Source organism: Carcharodon carcharias, chromosome 10 (assembly GCF_017639515.1).
Source record: "Carcharodon carcharias isolate sCarCar2 chromosome 10, sCarCar2.pri, whole genome shotgun sequence".
Lineage (NCBI taxonomy): Eukaryota > Metazoa > Chordata > Chondrichthyes > Lamniformes > Lamnidae > Carcharodon > Carcharodon carcharias.
Window position 1 is genome coordinate 127634864 of NC_054476.1, and position 18645 is coordinate 127653508.

An 18645-nucleotide genomic window follows, 5' to 3' on the forward strand; every position below is an offset into this window, starting at 1 on the left:
GTCAGTTTGACATTGAAGGAAGCTAGAATGTTATCAAAGTATCAAGCATTCCCAAGTATGGCAGTTCTTCTTTTCCCTCACCAACTCTCCCACCTCAACCCCAGCATTCTTCAGAATAATGTTGAAACCAATTTATTGTCAGAGGAAATTTTTTTGGTATTTTAAAAAGAAGTTCCAGTTCTAATTTTAACTATTATGCCGGAATTCATCTAATTAGGGGCTCAAATGAAAAAGGTCAAAGAGAAGAAAAGCATTGGGCATACCAATGACATTTCCTGGGTCTGAGTTAATGGGCAATTCTTGCATCTAATTTGAAGGAGTGGGTGGTGGTACTACTTGGGTCTGTGAGGTTATCTGTGGGCACCATGAATCTCTGGGTGGAAACCTGAAGCATTTGCCTTTCCAAACATCCATAACAAGCCACTTGCTGTTACGTGGAATTTCTCGGCCAGTTTAACCTATTCCCTGCTAAAGCAAAAATGCATTCGAACAGGTTGGCATTCAATGCTGATACCATCCTCAATTATGGTTAATGTTAGAATTTTTGGGATGTGAATGTCCTTGAGAATATTTTGTTGGGGTGCAGCCTAAATTTGGGAGACTCTGCTCTAATCCCATTATCTTCTCTTTTGGTAACAGTTCATGACCAGCATTCTGAGTGAGATGTCTAACAACTAGTTGCTGCAAAAAAAATACTAAATGGCTCAAGTGCCAGCTGACAACCAAGAAAGCTTCAGGGACAGTGCAGCCATTTGCCTCCCTCCCCAACCTCTTCATCCAGCTCTCCTTCCCTAAAGACTGCAAAAATGTGTGCTGTTCTTTAACTGCTCTTTTGTAAAGGCAGTTCTAGCTCCTGAACCATCGCTAATGTAAAGAGGTACAGACTGCAAACTTTACCCAGAGCTAGTTTGTCCCTCGCATACTAGAGTCAGGAGATCGGTCATTTTACAGTTAATTTTTCTGTGAGCCACTTCATTTGTTTTTCCTAATGTATCTGTCAGCTACAAAATTTCCATGCACACAGCAATGTGTGGGCAAAATAAATTTTGCGCCTTTTTCTCCACCTGACCACCAGCTCTGACAAGTCACACTCCCACTGGGTCCGTGCAATAAAGTTTCCTCAAGAATCCCAGGTCGTTATATTGCAATCTAATTTCCCAAAACAGATGCCTTTGGGGAAAGATTTCTTAATACAGAACGTTCCAGAGAGTATTTACAGCAGGCATATCTACCAGCCCTCGATCTTCAGAAGGGTCCATGGTCCATTAGATTAGCTAGCACAAGAAAGCAACAGGTCGCTGCAGTGACTATCTAAACAGTGCCAGAGAAGCCTGCAGAGCGAGCAAGTGAGCGGGAAAGTAGTGACTGATGTGCTGCCAAGGAAAACAGTCCCTCTGTTTACTAGGCAGGTCACGTAGGGGTACAGGAAGGCCATAGGTCTCCATTTAAAGAAGCTTGAAAACTCAGCAGCTGTCACAGTGATGATTCCATCCCCCCCCCCCACCCAACTCAACCCCCACCATCTCACTTGCAGCCCTGGCGCTGACTGTGAAGCACAACTCTCTGACTGCAAATGTGTCACAGTGGTGAAGATTAAAGAAACCTCAGTAGGCCCCACCCAGACTCAGGGCCATACAATAGCCTAATTACACAAAATTTCTCACATAGTTCAGGAATAGGCAGCAACAGCTGCATCTGAGTGCTTTCAAGAGCTGAACGGGGCATGTTCTAAACTGTGTGAGATTTGTTATTTGTGAGAGAAAGTATTTCAGCTTTCAGCGTGACACATTCCTCTTCATGTGAGTCCCAGTGTAGCTCAGCAGCCAGCTAGTGAAAGTTTAGACTGACGGTGAGTTGCATGGAGGAGTTTTTATGGATCCTACCTCCTTGTCATTTGTAGCCAGCTTTATTTTGTCTCCATAGCAGCACTGTCCCATGTAGGTGTGTTGCAGTGACAGGCAGGATCTTGTTTAGTTCCTTTTCTGTTGCCTGAATGCACGTGACAGACCACAGCAAATGCAGCCCCTAGCACTATGTTGGCTCGTGATTCAAATTTCCTTTAAACTAAGTCAAAGTTTTAGACTTTTTTTTAAAATTAAGCTTTCCCTGACCCTGCCTCCTTTGAATGGCATCTCACACTGGGAGCTATGTCATCCTTTAGAATTACTAAAACAAATAAAAACTTGCATTCATTTAGTGCCTTTCATGACCTCAGCATATCCTGGAACATTTTACAGCCAATAAAGTACTTTTGAAGTGTAGTCACTGTTGTAAAGTAGGACCAATTTATGTACAATAAGCACCCAAAAAACAGCAATATGTTAATAACCAAATCATTTGTTCTAGGTGTTAATAGAGTGACAGATATTAGCAAGGGTACCTGGAGAACTACCATGCTCTTGTCTGAATATTGCCATGGGACCTTTTATGTCCACCTGAAAGGGCAGAAAGGGCTTTAGTTTAACATCTTATCTGAAAAACAGCACCTCTGACAATGCAACAACCCATATGTGCTGCACTGCACTAAGTGGGAGAGCAAGAGTAGGAAACCTAGCTGATTGATTTTCACTCTTTGCACCTCAGCTGCGTTCAGCTAATTCAGCACAAATTAGGAATCCCAGTACATGCTTTTCTGGTCTCTATAGTTACATACCACACCTGTACCTGAGAGCCCTTGTATTCCCTATGCCACCTGTAGAGCTACCTCATTTTATTTCCATTTTCATCCCCACCCCCATTTGTTTGTGTCTCTCTCCTACTCTCATTGCCTCAAGCACTTTAGAACATTTTATTATGTTAAGAACACTATATAAACGCAATTTGTGTCTCGCACATTAATTCATCTATTCTCTTCCATGTAAGCTCTCCTTTTGAGGGTGATCCTCTTCAATTTGGAATATGCTATTTATTTTATGCTTGCCCTGAAAGTTCTCCTTTCCCAACCTTCCTTGCCTGCACACCTAGCAATGAGACTTTGAATTCTACTTGGGAAAGTTTACATGTCTTAGGTGGAGCAAGATGCCAGGGAGAAGACCCACTGATTTTCTACTGGTTCAGCCAGAAGGAGATTTGAAATGAAGATTGCATGTTAACAGGCAATAAGTTCTCTAGGGAGACAAAAGCAGCCAGTGTTAATTTTTGATGGTGGGGGTGCTGTAGAGGTACATAAATTGAACCACTTTGGATGAAAACCTCTACAAATTGCAGTTGATTTAAAGCGATATTAGTGACAAATTCAAAGACATAACAATGAGTCGGATTTGTCCAGTGGACCAACAGGTAGAAGAACGAGAACAGGCAGTTTGTGGTAACTGGGAAGCTTCCAGCTGGAGACAGTGTCCTCCTTGTGCTGCATATACTCCATCATAGTAAAGTAGCACATTGGGTGCCAGAGGAAGAGGAGGTGCAGGGAGAACTCAAAGAAGCAGTACACAAGCGGTGATTTCTGTTCCCATTGAAATACTGTCAGGAATTGATCAGCCCCATGGATAGTTGGACCAGCTTGGAGGATGAATTAAGCATACAAGAAGCATTGTACTCAGCATTGGTAAATTTGTTTAATTGTGATTTTTCTGGTTGTATATTGATACACTAAGCTGAGTGATAATACTGGATAAATCAGAATCTCAGGACTTCCCTCCTCATTCTTTGTATAGAAGTTGAATAATGAGAGTCAGGTTCCTGCCCATGGACAATGAAATTGCTGCCAGTAAAGAGAGGAGGTTGGTTCTTTACAGGACTGCTATGTGCTGCCCTAGATGCTTTGTTCAGAAATCGGAGCCAAATTTTTCTACCCCCATCACCAATGGATTTGTATGTCAGGAAGAAGTATAAGGGTCTATGTTTTTTTTTCAAGATTGAGTGGTACATACCTGTGATTACAAAGAGCTTTCAAAGCACAATTGGAACAGTAGAAACATTAATAATTATGGTGGGATCTTTAATGGAGATGTGGTTTATTTTGTAGAGAATGTGAATCGTCATATTTCTGGTTATAATATTTTCAGGAGAGATGGCTGTGTGGCAGTATAGGGAGTCTTTTGCATTAATGGATGTTCTAGGAGATTGTATTAAGATTGAATGCATATGGATAATGTTCAGAAATATAATGAGAATTGGTGCAATTCTTAGTGAGTGTTACAGGCCATCAGGTACTTGAGACGGGGTGGGGGTGGTCTGCAGATAGCTCAGAGGTCCATGTACGATCTGGGTAGGGATATTGCTGGATGTTAACTATCCCACAATTGACAATGCACATTCCTTTTGCTTCAGTCTGACCTGTAAATGCTCCACAGGATATATTCAAGACAACTGCTGGTTTCTGATTCGACAAGGGGAAAAAGCATCCTCTATTTCCTTCTGGAAAATGAAATGAACCAAATAATTGTTGCAAGTTTAGGGGAACAATTGGGAAATAGTAACTACAACATGGCAGGCTCAGCGAAAGAATAAAAAAAGGTAGCTTCGAGTCAACAGTAAAGATGCTGAACTGGAGAAAGTCAAATGCAATGAGACGATCAGGATCGTGCCTGGGTAAGCTGGATCGAAAAGTTGGCAAATATGTTAGCAGTGGAAATTCTTCAAATTTGAGAAGCATAGTATATAAATACATCCAAAGCAATTAAGGGGCTGTGTCAAAGTATTGTATTTCATGGATAAGTAGATTGCAACTGAAGTGAAACTTGAGAGGGAGGCATATGATAGAAATAGAGCTAACAATATTAAGTTATCATGAGGAATATAGAAATTATAATAGGGAGATGAATGGGAAGCTTAGAAAAGCTAAGGGAACATTAAAAAGGGCTAGCAGTTAAAATAAACCAAAATAAGGCAGCTCACTTGAGGCAGGGAATCTGATTGGTAGGAGTAATTTGCATTGATTTAAAAATAATGGTGGAAATCAGAATGTCAATGTATTAGAAGGGGATGTAAACATTTAACGGAGGCAACTGTAGAAAAGGGCTTGATTCAGAAACAATTAGCAGACCTCAGGATGGATAAGTCACCAGACTCTTGATGACATGCAGCCTTGGCTGTTGAAAGAAATCAATGAAAGAAGGAAGCAGAGGCTCTGGCCATAATTTTTAAATCCTCATTAAATAGGCAGTACAATTTGTTGAACTGGTGAGTAGTTAAATTTGACGTTGAGAGAAGGATAAGTCAAAAAAAGTATAAATATCAGTTGTAGGCAAACTTTTAAAATCCATAATTTGAAATTATTTTAACAAGCATTTGGAAGTGCATGGATTAATCAAGGCAGATTTGATAAAATGAAGCTGTTTAGAGTTTTTGGTAGAAGTGACCAGTTGAATTAATGTAGTTTATGTGGATTTTCAGAAGGCATTGATAAAGTATCTCTGAAAACACCTGTTAGAAAAATGTGTATGTGATATAAGAGGGATTATAGCAATGTGGATAGAAACATGTTTGTTGGACAGGGAAAAAAAAGAGTAAGAGCTTACTGGTTATTGCTCAGGTTAGAGAAGGGGTCAGTGCTGACTCTTTTTCTTTTCAATACAGGTGATTTTAATTGAGTGTACGAAAAATCTCAAAATTTGCTATGTCAAAGCATGATGTTTACAACAGCAGGAAGGGTTGTAGAATACTCAGGAAGGCATAGAATAATGAGCAAACAGCTGAATTATGTAATTTATTGTGGATATGTATGAGGTAATACCTTTGGGATTATAAACTCAATGGAAAGATGCTGAAGGGTGTGGATAACAGAGATCGAGGGGTTCAAACGCATAATTCCCTATGTGACAATAAGGTATCTAATAAGAATAGGTAGGTAAAATCATTTGGATTTTATTAATAGGAACAATAGCATACAAGAGTAAAGAATTAATGCTAAATTTGTGCAAACCCCACAGTTAGAGCAGTGTGAACAGTTCTGTACGCCAGCCAAAAATCATAGCAAATGTACAGCATGAATTCACCAAAATTATGCCTGGAATAGTCAAGTAAAGTTAGGTGTGAGACTTGAAATACTGGAAGTGTTGCTAGTGTAGCAAAATAAAAGTCAAGAGGAGAACTGACCATGGTTATTAAATTTAAGTTTTGAAAGTGAATGCCGAAAAGCAATTTTCTCTGGCTGAGGAGTCAGGGATGAGAATTCATCAATTTAAAATGATCAATAACTGAGTCAGGAGAGAGAATAGGAGAAATGCTTTATAATAAGCGTTGTTGGAGCATGGAGCGCTTATCTGCAAGGAGTGGTTGAGAAAGGGACTACATCTTTTAAGGGAAAAGTGGATGATTATTTGAAATGGAGGAAAATATAGAGGGGGAATGGGGCAAGAAAATTAGTTTTGGATTGGTTTCATATACAACTGGTGCGTAGACTATGGCAGAGACTATCTCAATATTTTTCCTTCAGTTTTATATTTTAAAAATGCCACTGACCCCTGTAACATAAGTATTTTTCAATATAAAAATTAGTTATACAGTTGAATTCCTATCACATATATATTTTATATTATTTGTGTTTTACTTATTGTGAAACTTGCTGCTGGTGCTGAGCAACAATTCTGTCAAGGCATGGAGGTATCTTCGACTAGCACACATGCATGTCATGGTCAGTGTTCATCCTGGTTTGATACTTCGTTTTCATCGATGTATGCTGAAAATCCAGCTTCACGTAAGTAGGTTGACTTACATGGGACAAATGCTTACAGGTCTGTAGAAGAAACAGTGCTGTGTTCATTAGAGCAATCACAACCAGAACCCTTGCTGCCTCCAGTGCCCAAAACGCTCGCTGCCTCCAGTGCCCGGAACCTTTGCCTCCTCCAGTAGACTAGAACCATAGGATAGTACAGCTCAAAAGGAGGCTGTATTAATATTTAATTGTGAGCGGGTGGCAGGCATTAGCTGGGGATTCACTTCTGTTGCTATTAATAGGAACAGACTGAAACTATGGTGATTGGGCTAGGAGGTGCATGTTTGTAATGTGTATCTTTGTAAATAAAAGCTTAAAAAAGCTTATAAAGTTTGGCTCCGGTTCTATCCTTCACCATCTGGAATGGAGCAGGTTGTTAAGTCCATGAATTTGCAGCTCTTCCAAAGAGTAATGCAGTAAATCGCACTGCCCAGACCTTCCCTCTCATCCTTGCAACTTTTTTCTGCTTCAAGTATTTATTTGATTCTATTTTGAAAGCTACTGTTGAATCTGTTTCCACCACCCTCTCAGGCATTAGGAAGCTACATATCATATCACCAGTTGGAGCATCATAGCTGCAGATCCCCATACCTGTGTTTACAGCAGCACTGTTCAAACAGCCTCATAGCTCTAATATAAAAACAAAAAACTGCGGATGCTGGAAATCCAAAACAAAAACAGAATTACCTGGAAAAACTCAGCAGGTCTGGCAGCATCGGCGGAGAAGAAAAGAGTTGACGTTTCGAGTCCTCATGACCCTTCAACAGAACTCCATAGCTCTGGAGCTCCACTGACATTTATAACCTCCCTACAGCATGACAGGTTTGGAATAACTAGTCACCATTTTCATTGTTTCAGTTTGCCCTCTTTCTATGTTTAAGTAAAAGATCAGTGTTTTTCCTCAAAGACTGATTCTGCAGATTGTTCCTGCCATTTTCCCCTACATCTTTCTGTCCATTTAAAGTGATTCCAGTCGCAAGCAGGTTCTCTACACACAATTAGCAAAGCCCTTAATCTCTAGCCATCTTTATTTTTCTGACTGTTTTTGGGTTCTTGCATTTGCCATTTTTCTCTTGTGAGCAATTTACTCTACAGGCTCTCCCCACCACCTTCTTTCCCCTCTCCAGGGCTTCCTGTTGTCTCTGACTAGGTGCTTAAAAAATTTCCCATCTGACTGCTTCATTTGACTACAGGCTCTGGGTTTCTTGTTTCGGGGTTTCCATTTGCACTGATGATTCAAACAGAATATTCACCTCACCCAACCTAGAAGCATCGGGAGAGAGTGGTAATAAATCAAATGTTGCACACTCATGGAATAACATTTTATAATTGGATCTAAGCAGTGAAAAATATATTAAGGATATTATTGTCAGTTTAGTTTTAAGGTTGAACTTTCTAAATTAATTGGTTCATGAGAAAGAGGTGAGAGATCAGGTGGGTCACATGGCTGAGTTGGTGCTGACTGTACTGTTTGCCAATTGGCAGTTGATAAGAACTGAGCCAACCCCAGGGCTCAATTTATGGTTTTGGGCGAGGCCATGGGATGGCAGCAGATACCCAATGGTGAAGCCCTTCATTAGGCACAATGCTTTAAACTTCACCACAGTAAACACTGCTACAGTTAACGTGATAAGTGACGTTTGTGCTTACTTAAAACCCATTTGAATCTCAGCAGAAAGCCATGTGTAAAAAAAAAAATGGGTTAATGGGTCCTATACGCACCATTACTATTTTCCAGACCATATTTAGAAGGCGCCAGATCATGTGGACACCAGTCACTGAGATGCAAGACGATGTGGTCAGACACGGGGGATAGTTAATTTTCTCATCTCCTTTTTCAAAGAGATTCAATATAATGAAGAAGAGACATGGAGAAAGAATGGAAAATTCTGATTACATGCTTAGTAGAGATTACTGCAGACTATTTTACTAATTAGTTCTTCCAGATTTAAAATATCTTTCTTTATTAGAACAAAGTGTTGTGGTAATAAACCAAATTCTTCTGGTTTTCCTAGCAGCCCCTGTGAATGTGGTTTTTATGCAGTTTTTTAAGGCTGTACGTCCTTTCATTCAGCTTCAATCAGTACCGTTAAATCACGTCACTTTTGAAATCCTTACAAAGAATTCTTTTGTGTGTTTTTTTTCCACTGCCTGACTTGCCTGATCCTGCCCTTTTCTTATTCCTGTTACAATTCAGGAATTTATTCAAAAGCTGTTCATTTAACATATCTGCTATGGGGTAACATGCAACCTAGTCCCCTTCAGTGCTTATCCATTGGCGCATCACTTCATGTAGAATCTCCAGTTCATTTCTGAAGGACGAAGTGTGCAATTGTGAAAAATATTTTGTTAAAAGTATTTACCTTCATTTTACCTTGTCTCCAAAACATTCCATACTTCATTCAAGATCTGTTCTCAGGCGGTAGTCCAAATGCCATCCCAGGGGTTCCTACTCCACCTACAGGGAAGAACTGAGGTAAGCCCCCTACAAACTGCTCACAACTAAGAACTGGCATGTAGAGGAAAGTGCAGGCACACTCCTGCAGGCAAACTCCATAACCTTTCCACTTCCATGATGGAAGTGCTCGTTGTTATTTCGAGTGCTACAAACACAGTCTAGCTGCTTTCAAACTGATGTGATAACAACTACATTTTCAGACAGTGCAACATAAAAACTCTGGGGTGGGGAAATATATTTGTCACCATAAGACGTCTGTCAGTCTTGAATGGGAACCCTGCACAATGAATTAAAACTATTTGTACAGCATTGCATACAACCAAGGATGCTGAGATTGTGCACAAATTCTTCCAAAACAGGATTCCTTCATAGAATGGTGCCTGGTCCCACATTCATGTGCAGCATCTGAATCAGTAGCTACAGCACAAGGAATTAATAGTTTATTGGAACAGGAAATGGCTATTCCACCCAAAAAAGACTCTTCTGCTCCTTCTCAATTCCACCAGATCTGCCATTTCACTATATGCTCAAACTCTTATATTTGTAGGCATTCCATCCTGTCTTGTTCCATTAAAAATACGTACTTTCCTTTAGCACCTTGCTCCTTTGCCATTTACCTTTAAACACATTGAACTGCAGCGCACGCTAACTGCCCTGCCACCTTAAATTATCCATCTAAATTTCTAACTTGATATATTCCTTCAGGCATACATCACAACTGTACCTTGTGAATATTTAATGGCAAAGGAAGGGTGGGGCAAATTAGGGACCAAAAATGATACCTTATGGAGCTACAAGGGATGGATGAATTGCTAAATGAGTACTTTGGATCTATCTTTCGGAATGAATAGGATAAAGCGATAGTACTGAAAAAGTTGGCATTGCTGAAAGCAGGAAATTCATCTGGTCTGGATGAGATGCTCTCTAGGTTACTAAGGGAAGCATGACTGGAAATTATAGAAGTTCAGGCCACACTCCTTCCCTATGGGGGAGATGGCAGAGGACTGAAGGTTTGCAAATGTTACACCCGTGTTTGGAAAAGGGGAGACTAATATATCTGGCAATTAAAGGCCAGTCAGTTTATTATCAGCGGTGGGGAAACTTTCATTCGGGAACAAAATTAGTTGGCATTTTTGAAGAGTATGGGCTAACAAATGAAAGGCAGTTTGTTAAATGCAAGATGTGTATGATTAATTTGATTGAGTTCTTTGAAGTAACAGTGAGGGTTGATGGAAGTATTGTGTTGGCTGTGTACGTGGACTTTCAAAAGACATGGTTAAGTACCACAATATAAACTTGTTAGCAAAATTGAAGTCTATTTGTATAAAAGGAGCAGTGACAGACTGGGTATGAAATTGACTAAGGGACTAAAAGCATTGAGTGATGGTGAACAGTTGTTTCAGACTGGAGAGAAGCGTATAGTTGTGTTCCCCAGGGGTTGGTATTGGGACCACTGCTGTGTTTGATATACATTAATAATCTGGACTTAGGTACACAGGGAATACTTTCTAGTTGACAGATGACATTTGGAAATAATAACGAGAAGAATAAGTGCAGGCTTCAGGACGACTGAGACAGGCTAGTCAAATGAACAGACAAATGGAATATGAAATTTAATGCAGAGAAGTGTGAAATGATACATTTTGATGATAAGAATGAGGAGAGGCAATAGAAACTAAATGATCCAATCATAAAAGGAGTGGAGAAACTCAAACTTGTGGGTTTACGTACACAAAGCTTTAAGGTGGCAGGACAAGTTGAAAATGGTTTTTAAAAAATTGGGACTAGACCCCTGTTCCTTTGTATAAGGAATAGGGTTGGATAGACCAGGCACTGTCTCTGTGCATAAGGAGCAGTGTTAGGTAGACCAAATGCACGCTCCCTGTGTGTATGGGGCAGGATTAGATAGACCAGGCACTTTGCTCCTGTGTGCAAGGAGCAGGGTAAGATAACCTAGGCACCGATGGAAGAAACATGAGGCCAGGGGTATGAGCTATGGTGGGAAAAAACATTTGTCCCTTCTACTATAATTTCCAGACTGCTGGTTAATTTGTAGCTCATGTTTAATTCTATTTTGTTGGAGCCGTCTGTTGCTCCTGAGAGTATAGTCTTTGCCCATGTACTGAGTTACCTTTTGCACAGAAAATAACAAACACAGGCTGTGCCCTGGTTAGCCATGTATCTCCACAGATGACATTATAAATAAAAGTACAAGTTTCCAGCATTTTCTGTTTTTATTTCAGATTTCCAGCATCCGCAGTATTTTGCTTTCATACAAGTTGTTGTTGGCCAGAGTCACTGGCAGACTAAACTTTGCTCATGCCTCACAAGCAATGCAGTGTTTTAACAGGTAATTGGCCTCAAGTCTTCCTTTTCAAACAGCTGGCGGGCATTAGTGGTTTTGAGAGATTTGGGTTCAATGCCTCCCTCTCCTCCAACTAGAAATCACTAGGAAAAGCAAAAAAGCTTCTGATACTAAAAGGGTTAAATCATGAGCACTGGTTGCATATAGACCAGTCCTGTATTCACTTGAATGTAGGAGATTAAGGGGAGATATAATTGAGGTGTTTAAGGTGATTAAAGGATTTGATAGAAAGAAGCTGTTCTCGTTGGTTGGAGAGAGTGGTGTGGGGTACAGAACAAAGGAACATAACCTTAAAATACAGCTGGGCCACTCGGGTGTGATGTCAGAAAGCAAAATTTCAAAGTTAAGATTGATAGATTTTTGCTAGGTAAGGATGTTAAGATCATCCATGATTTAATTGAATGGTGGTGGAATAGGCTTGAGGGGTTGAGCGACCTTCTCCTGTTCCTTCCTAAGCTCAAATGCAAACTGTGAGGTTATTAAAAGCAATCTGTGCCATATCTGTTCTTTAATGACATGGTAAGTGCATTTGGCAGAGGGAGAAAAGGGAACAATAATAACAATGAAAGATCTCCCCTTTTCAAAGAAGGTAGTCTAGTGAACAGGTAGTTTCCATAGTTCCAGTATGTGGGAAATGTTTGATATTTTAATACGATTACCATAGTTCTCTTGAGCTGTGATTCAGATCTCGAGCGTGTCAACTGCAGGCTCCTCAGGTCAGGGTCAGTTGTGCCTGGAAATCACTGCCATTCTTTTCACTCACTTGGGGAAGTGTGAGTAGGACAGTGCACAGCTGCTGATTTTTTTTGAGCCTCTGTTACTTACAATCAAGTGTCACAAATCACACTAGCTCAATAGTGAAATGTCCCAATCGGAAAATCTTTGAAAACCTGCAATAAGCTTACGTTCCATTAGGTGGAGCTGGCCTGTTTGCAACAGAAGGAGCTCACACTGGATTGACAGGGTAATTTTTTTGATGGCTCATTTGGTAAAATCATTAGAGTGCCATTGTGAGCCACATAGCTCAGAAGATCCCAGCTTCAATTACCACACTGCTGAGCTAACTGAGCTCCATTGGGGTTGCAATGAAAGTTACAATTGATTTTAATGCTGCAAAGGAAAGAAAAAAATTCAGCTCGGGTTTCCACTCCTAATTACCATGCAGTGATCCCTATTGGATCTGTGGATGTTAGATGAAAATGGGCTGGTGTGGCAGTGACATTCCCCTCATATAGTTGAACAGCCTGCTAACACTCTGTGCCTGGACTCGCAGATAAACAAAGAGGTTCCAGACGCACTTGTGTCCCAGCAATGAGTCAATACCTTTCAGGAGAGAAATTGGAGGAAGAAGGGAATGGTCTGCCTGAATTCACTTGGAGTCCATTGCCATTTTACCTCACTGAAGGGTAATTGGGTTTACTTCCAAGCTGCATTAGCCTCTAGGCCTTGGTGAGGTTAGCTACAAACAACAGGAGCCCGAATCAGTTAAACTAGATTCTGTCGCATTGGGTATCACCAGAAGCACAGAATCCATTCGTATGTAGCTGTAGAAATTTGTTGTTAACACTGCACGAGAGCCTGAGGGGCTGAGATCAAGGAAACTGTAACCAAGTAGTAATGTGTAATATATAATAATTGCAGCTCCTCCAACTCTTCATACTGTTACAGTCTGTGTTTGCTGCATTCCACAGCTAAAGTAAGCACACTGACCTAGACTGCTACTATGGACAGGGAAACATATTGGCGAAAAATGTTTGGCCTGTACCTCTTTGATATACTGGTAAAGCAAGAGAAGGATGCAGTCCAGCAACAATATGTACAATTGCTTGCAAACAGTAAACCTGGAGAAGGTGCGGCCTCTGTTCTGGGGTGAGCAGTAGGTGTCAGCAGATTGAGATGGGTGAACTAGTGCTTATATTAGTCATTGATGTTATATCTACTCTGTAGCTGGGTGGGGTGGTACTTTAGCACATGATTGGTACATTAACACTTTTTCACAATGTTGAAATAACTTATATTGGCACCACTACCAAACATGTTGAGACTGAGTGTTGATTCACACTGAGGACACACTCCACCGTGTTGTGTGCATTATGACCACAGTAAATGGGATAGATTCAGAACAGATATAAGCTCAAAACTGGACACCCATGAGGTGTTGTGGGCCATCAACTCCAGCAGGATTGTAGACCACCAATTAGGGAAGATGATGGTGTAGTGGTATTGTCACTGGACTAGTAATCCAGAGACCCAGGATAATGCCAGGTTCGAATTCTACCACAGCAAAACGATCTGAATCAGAAAAATCTGGAATTAAAAGTCTAATGATGACTATGAAACCATTGCTGATTGTTATAAAAACCCATCTGGTTCACTAATGTCCTTTAGGGAAGGAAATCTGCTGTCTTTACCTGGTCTGGCCTACATGTGACTCCAGACCCACAGCAATGTGGTTGATTCTTTAATTGCTCTCTGAACAAGGGCAATTAGGGATGGGCAATAAATGCTGGCCTTGCCAGTGTTTGCAACCATCTTCAGTCAGATGTGCTGAATGAACAATCAGTCCTTATGATCACAGATGCCAGTATTCACACAAAGCAATTCATGATGTATCAAATCAAGATGGGGCTGACTGCATTAAATACAGCAACATTCCAACTGTAATCCTGAAGATTTGTGCTCCGGAACTGGCCGCACCTTCTGCCATCCTATTCCAGTAGCTGTCACAACACTGGCATCTACAATGTGGAAATTTGCCCAGGTATGTCCTGTCCTCAGAAAGCCTGACAAATACAACCTGCTCAATTATTGCCCCATCTGTCTATGTCATCATGAGCAAAACGATGGAAGAAAGCATCAACAGTGCTAATAACCTGCTCACTGATGCTCAGTTTAGGTTTCACCAGGAGCTCTTTTCTCCAAACTACATCACAGCTTTAGTCCAAATACAGATGAAAGAGCTGAATTCCAGAGATTCTCTTGAGTTACCATTGATCAAAAATTAATTGGACAAGCCACAGTAATACTTGGCTGCAAGCACAGGTAGCAGCTGTGTGTGTGACGAGCCACTTACGACCTGACTCCCCCAAAGTCTTTTCACTGCCTACAATGCACAAGTCAGGATTGTGATGAAATACTGCCCACTTGCTTGTACGCCTGCAGCTCTAACAACAGTTGAAATTCAACGTCATTCAGCAAAAACCAACCTGCTTGATTGGCGCCTCATCCACCACTTTAAACATTCACTGCGGCTTTAATGTGTACTATCTACAAGATGCACTGCAGTAACTTGCTAATGCTTATTTGACGGCACCTTCCAAGCCTGCCAGCTAGAAGAACAATGGCAGCAGATACAAAGGGTGGAATTTTATGGCGGCAGGATTTTCCTATCCTGCTGAAGTCAGCGGACTTTTGAATGGCTCACCACGCATTTCAGACCCTCCCCCGCTGCAACCGGGCTGTAAAGTTCCACCCAAAAGGAACACTATCACATCGAAGCTCCCCTCCAAGTCACACACCATCCCAACTTATAAATATATTGTGTCTTCATCATTGCTGGTTAAACATCCTGGAACTAACTCCCTTGCAGCATTGTGGGTGTACCTTCACCACACGAACTGCAGCAGCCTCACCACCACCACCTTGGGGGCAGTTAGGGATGGGGTGTCAGTAACTTCTATGACCAATGCATGATTTTTTTTTTAAAGACAGGAACACTTTCCTCTGGACAGAGAGAAGATGCAGTCAGACATTTGACAAGTTGCTCCTATGTATTCAACAGCATTCCCCACCTTCTATGTTTACCCCTCTAGTATAAACTGAAATTAGCATCACAGGTGAAAGTAGCAGCTTGATAGTTCATGGGTAGCTACATCACTAGCTATCTCCCACCCTGGACACGTACAGCCACTGACTGAACTAGGTGAGGAAACTGTAGACGCTCTAGTCATGATCTTCCAAAACTCTCTTGATTCAGGAATTGTACTTATGGGTTGCAAAAAAAGCCAAAGTTGCTCCGTTAGGTAAGATTGAAAGAGATAAATTAGGAATTTATAGACCCAGTCAGTTGTGGGAATGTTACTAGGAGCTATTATTAGGGAAATGAAAGTCGTTGTAGTCCTAGAGGACCAGATGCTGCTCTCTCATTAGAGAGAGAGACGAATGGTGGTCAGTTTAACCTGAGGGTCATGAGACCTCAGGCGAGGGGCAAGGTTGAGAAGGCGGGGCCTTCATGGATGACCTCAGCCGGTATGAGAATTAAAACCTGCCCTCTTGGCGTCTATCTGCATCACAAACCAGCCGTCCAGCCAACTGAGCTAACCGACCCCTGTTAAATTATTAGGGACAGAGCATCTAAACGCTTGGGCAAATATGAACTGACCAGACAAAAAGCAACATGGATTCATGAAAGTATGTTGTGTGTAGTCGTTACATTCACTAAAATTTGGTTGTTTGTGCGTTGCTGCAGAAAAGTATTTTATTGAAATTTTGTGAATCTTGTGGATCCAGTTATCTTCAATTTTCATGATCTACCTCTTGATTCTTCTGAAAAAAAAAATCCACTATTTCTGCCTGCTCTACTGTTTCTGCCTCCCACTTGACCTTCGGAGACCTTCGGGCAGCTTCATGGCTTTCTGGCGGGCTTTAAAAAACTCGGAACCATGAAGCTGCCCAAAGGTCAGTAGCAGCAATTCCTATCTGTTCTGGTTGACACATATCCCACCATAATTTCTCTCAAATATTTGTGTAGGGAATGTATTTAGTGTTGTTTCTAGTGTAGCATGAATGACATGTTGAGATTACCATATGGTTTTGATCTGGAATGTCAGGTGTCAGCCTGATAACCACCTATTGAGTGCCTACATTCTAAACATTTTTAAATATGGTTAGGACTCAAGTCCCCTTGCAGGAAGTGGCTTCTGAAGGCTGACAAAATGGATAGAAAAAGGAAGAATGGTGCCATTACAAAGAAAGGAATATCCTGAATTTAAATTTCAGTTTGCCTCTCCTTCCAGGCAGTGTGTGAATAGAGTATTATAGAGGTATACTAGTTTTCCTACTCACAGTAATTGACAGTTCAATTTGTTTTTTTAAAGTCGGTCAGCTAGGAAACTGCCCAAGGTCTGTGAAGGTCAAGTGATAAGCAGAAACAGTGGATTTTTAAAAATATATTTAAAAAGAATCAAGAAGTAGATCATGAAATTGAAGGTATTCCTAACTGGACCCCAAGCACTACAAAATGTCAATAAAATAACTTGCAGCAAACAAACAATCAAATTATAGTGAATGTGCTGATTTTACCAGCATGGAGGCACATTGACTAGGGTTTTGGCGTGAACACTCGAGCAACCTGCCAAAGAAATGGTGAAAGTAAAATATAAGCAAATGTAATTCCTACTCTCAGTAACTGATGGTTCAGATTTTATTTTTCAAGCTGGTCTTTCAGGTCTGAAGTTCTAGCTGCTCAGTCTGAACAACAAAGAGAATTCCATTTATGACAATGAGCCCAGGTGTTCTACACTTTGTGAACCCCTCCTCCCCCGGGCCCTAGGTTTAAGATGGACAGTTACAAAATATAACGATTAAATGTAATGGAATGTTCACCTTAGCCAAAGGGCCCAGGAATACAAAGAGGTGGAAATTATGCTACAGCCATACAAAACTCTGCTTAGACACTATTTAGAGTACTCCGTTCAGTGCTGGACATCACATCTCAGGAAGTATATATTGGCCTTGGAGAGGGTGCGACTTAGATTCACCAGAGTGATAGTGGGGCTAAAGGAGTTAAATTATGAGAATAGATTACAAAGTTGAGACTTTTGTTCCCTTGAGTATAGATGATTAAAGGATGATCTAATTGAACTTTGTAAGATGATTAAGGCATTGATAGGCTAGAGAAGCTACTTCTTCTAGAACAGTGTGGAGCACAGAGTGATCACAGAACTTTGTAAGTAATGCTGATGTATTTGGTGCAGAGGGAGGAAGTGAAACTTCTTATTTTTGCCTTGCCTTCGGTAACTATTGAGTATTTTCTTGACTCTAAACTAGGAAAATGTAACTGATTACTTTAGTCAATTATTTACCAACTAATTAATCAAATAAATAAATATGGTTAAATAGACTTAGCAGGACAGGTGGTGTGTTGTAACTGCAGCATGTGGGAGATTGTGGAGAGCATTGCAATCCTGGATTGCAGAACTTAAGTGCAGAGTTGTTGAGCTGGAGTCCAAGCTGTAAACAATGAGGGACATCAGGGAGATGGAGAGTTCCCTAGACATTTTGCTCCAGGAGGCACTCTCACCTCTTAGGTGAAGTCAAACTGTAGAGTCAGAGACAGGAAGATCTGACTGTGTGTCATGCTGGTTTGGGGATCCGAGATGTAGTGATTGGAGGAGCCTCAGCCCTCGACTTTAACTAATAAATGCAAGGTTCTTGATGCCTACATGCTTGAGAACGAGGATTGAAGGGTGCATGGGCAAACTGGTCACAGCACAATGGTACAGAAAGTCATTCAAGTGGGGAGAGTGAAAAAGAATGTGTAGTGGACAGTATAATCTGGAGTATAGAGGCTGTTCTCTGCAGCCACAACCAGGAGTTTCAAAGGTTGTTTTGCCTACCCATTGCCAGGATTAAAGACGAACTTGAAGAGGAGGGGGCGTGTTTATTCAGTTGCCATGGCCCAGATAGGATCCAGCAACGTAGGTAGAACTAAGAATGAGGCTCTGCAGTTGGAACTTGAGGAACTGGGTTCTAAATTAAAAAGCAGAACCGGAGGTTAATAATATGTGGATTGTACCTGAGCCATGCACAGATTGGTGTTAAATCAAACAGCTTAGAGAATTAAATATGTGGCTCAAAGAATGGTGTGGGAAGAAAAGTTTTTGTTTCATGGAGTAGGCTCGGATCAGTATCCTGGAAAATGCTGTAATTAGAGCAGCGGATAGAGTTTTAAACGAAGAGTGCGAAGGGGTCAGGTGAAGGGAAACTTAGAAATCTAAAGAAAGGAATAGATCATTGTACTGATTTGGGTAAAGAGGAGCAGAGTGGGATAGAGTGTTTAACGGTAATTGTGTATCAGTGAAAAAGGTCCATGTAAACAGTAGTGGTAAAAAAGTTAAAATTAAAGGCTCCATCTGAATGAACAAAGTATTCACAACAAAATAG

At 40.9% G+C, this 18645-nt stretch overlaps 1 protein-coding gene across 2 annotated transcripts in view; it reads left to right on the top strand.

The window, feature by feature from the left end:
• Positions 1-18645, top strand: part of LOC121282950 (E3 ubiquitin-protein ligase RNF43) — a 195806-nt gene that overhangs the window by 142181 nt on the left and 34980 nt on the right. The window contains exon 2 of one of the 2 annotated variants that reach the window (XM_041196790.1): positions 11360-11466. The exons of the other annotated variant lie outside the window; for it this stretch is intronic. The gene's annotated coding sequence lies outside the window, so the exon portion shown is untranslated. The remainder of the gene's footprint in view (positions 1-11359; positions 11467-18645) is intronic. 2 annotated transcript variants of the gene reach the window in all.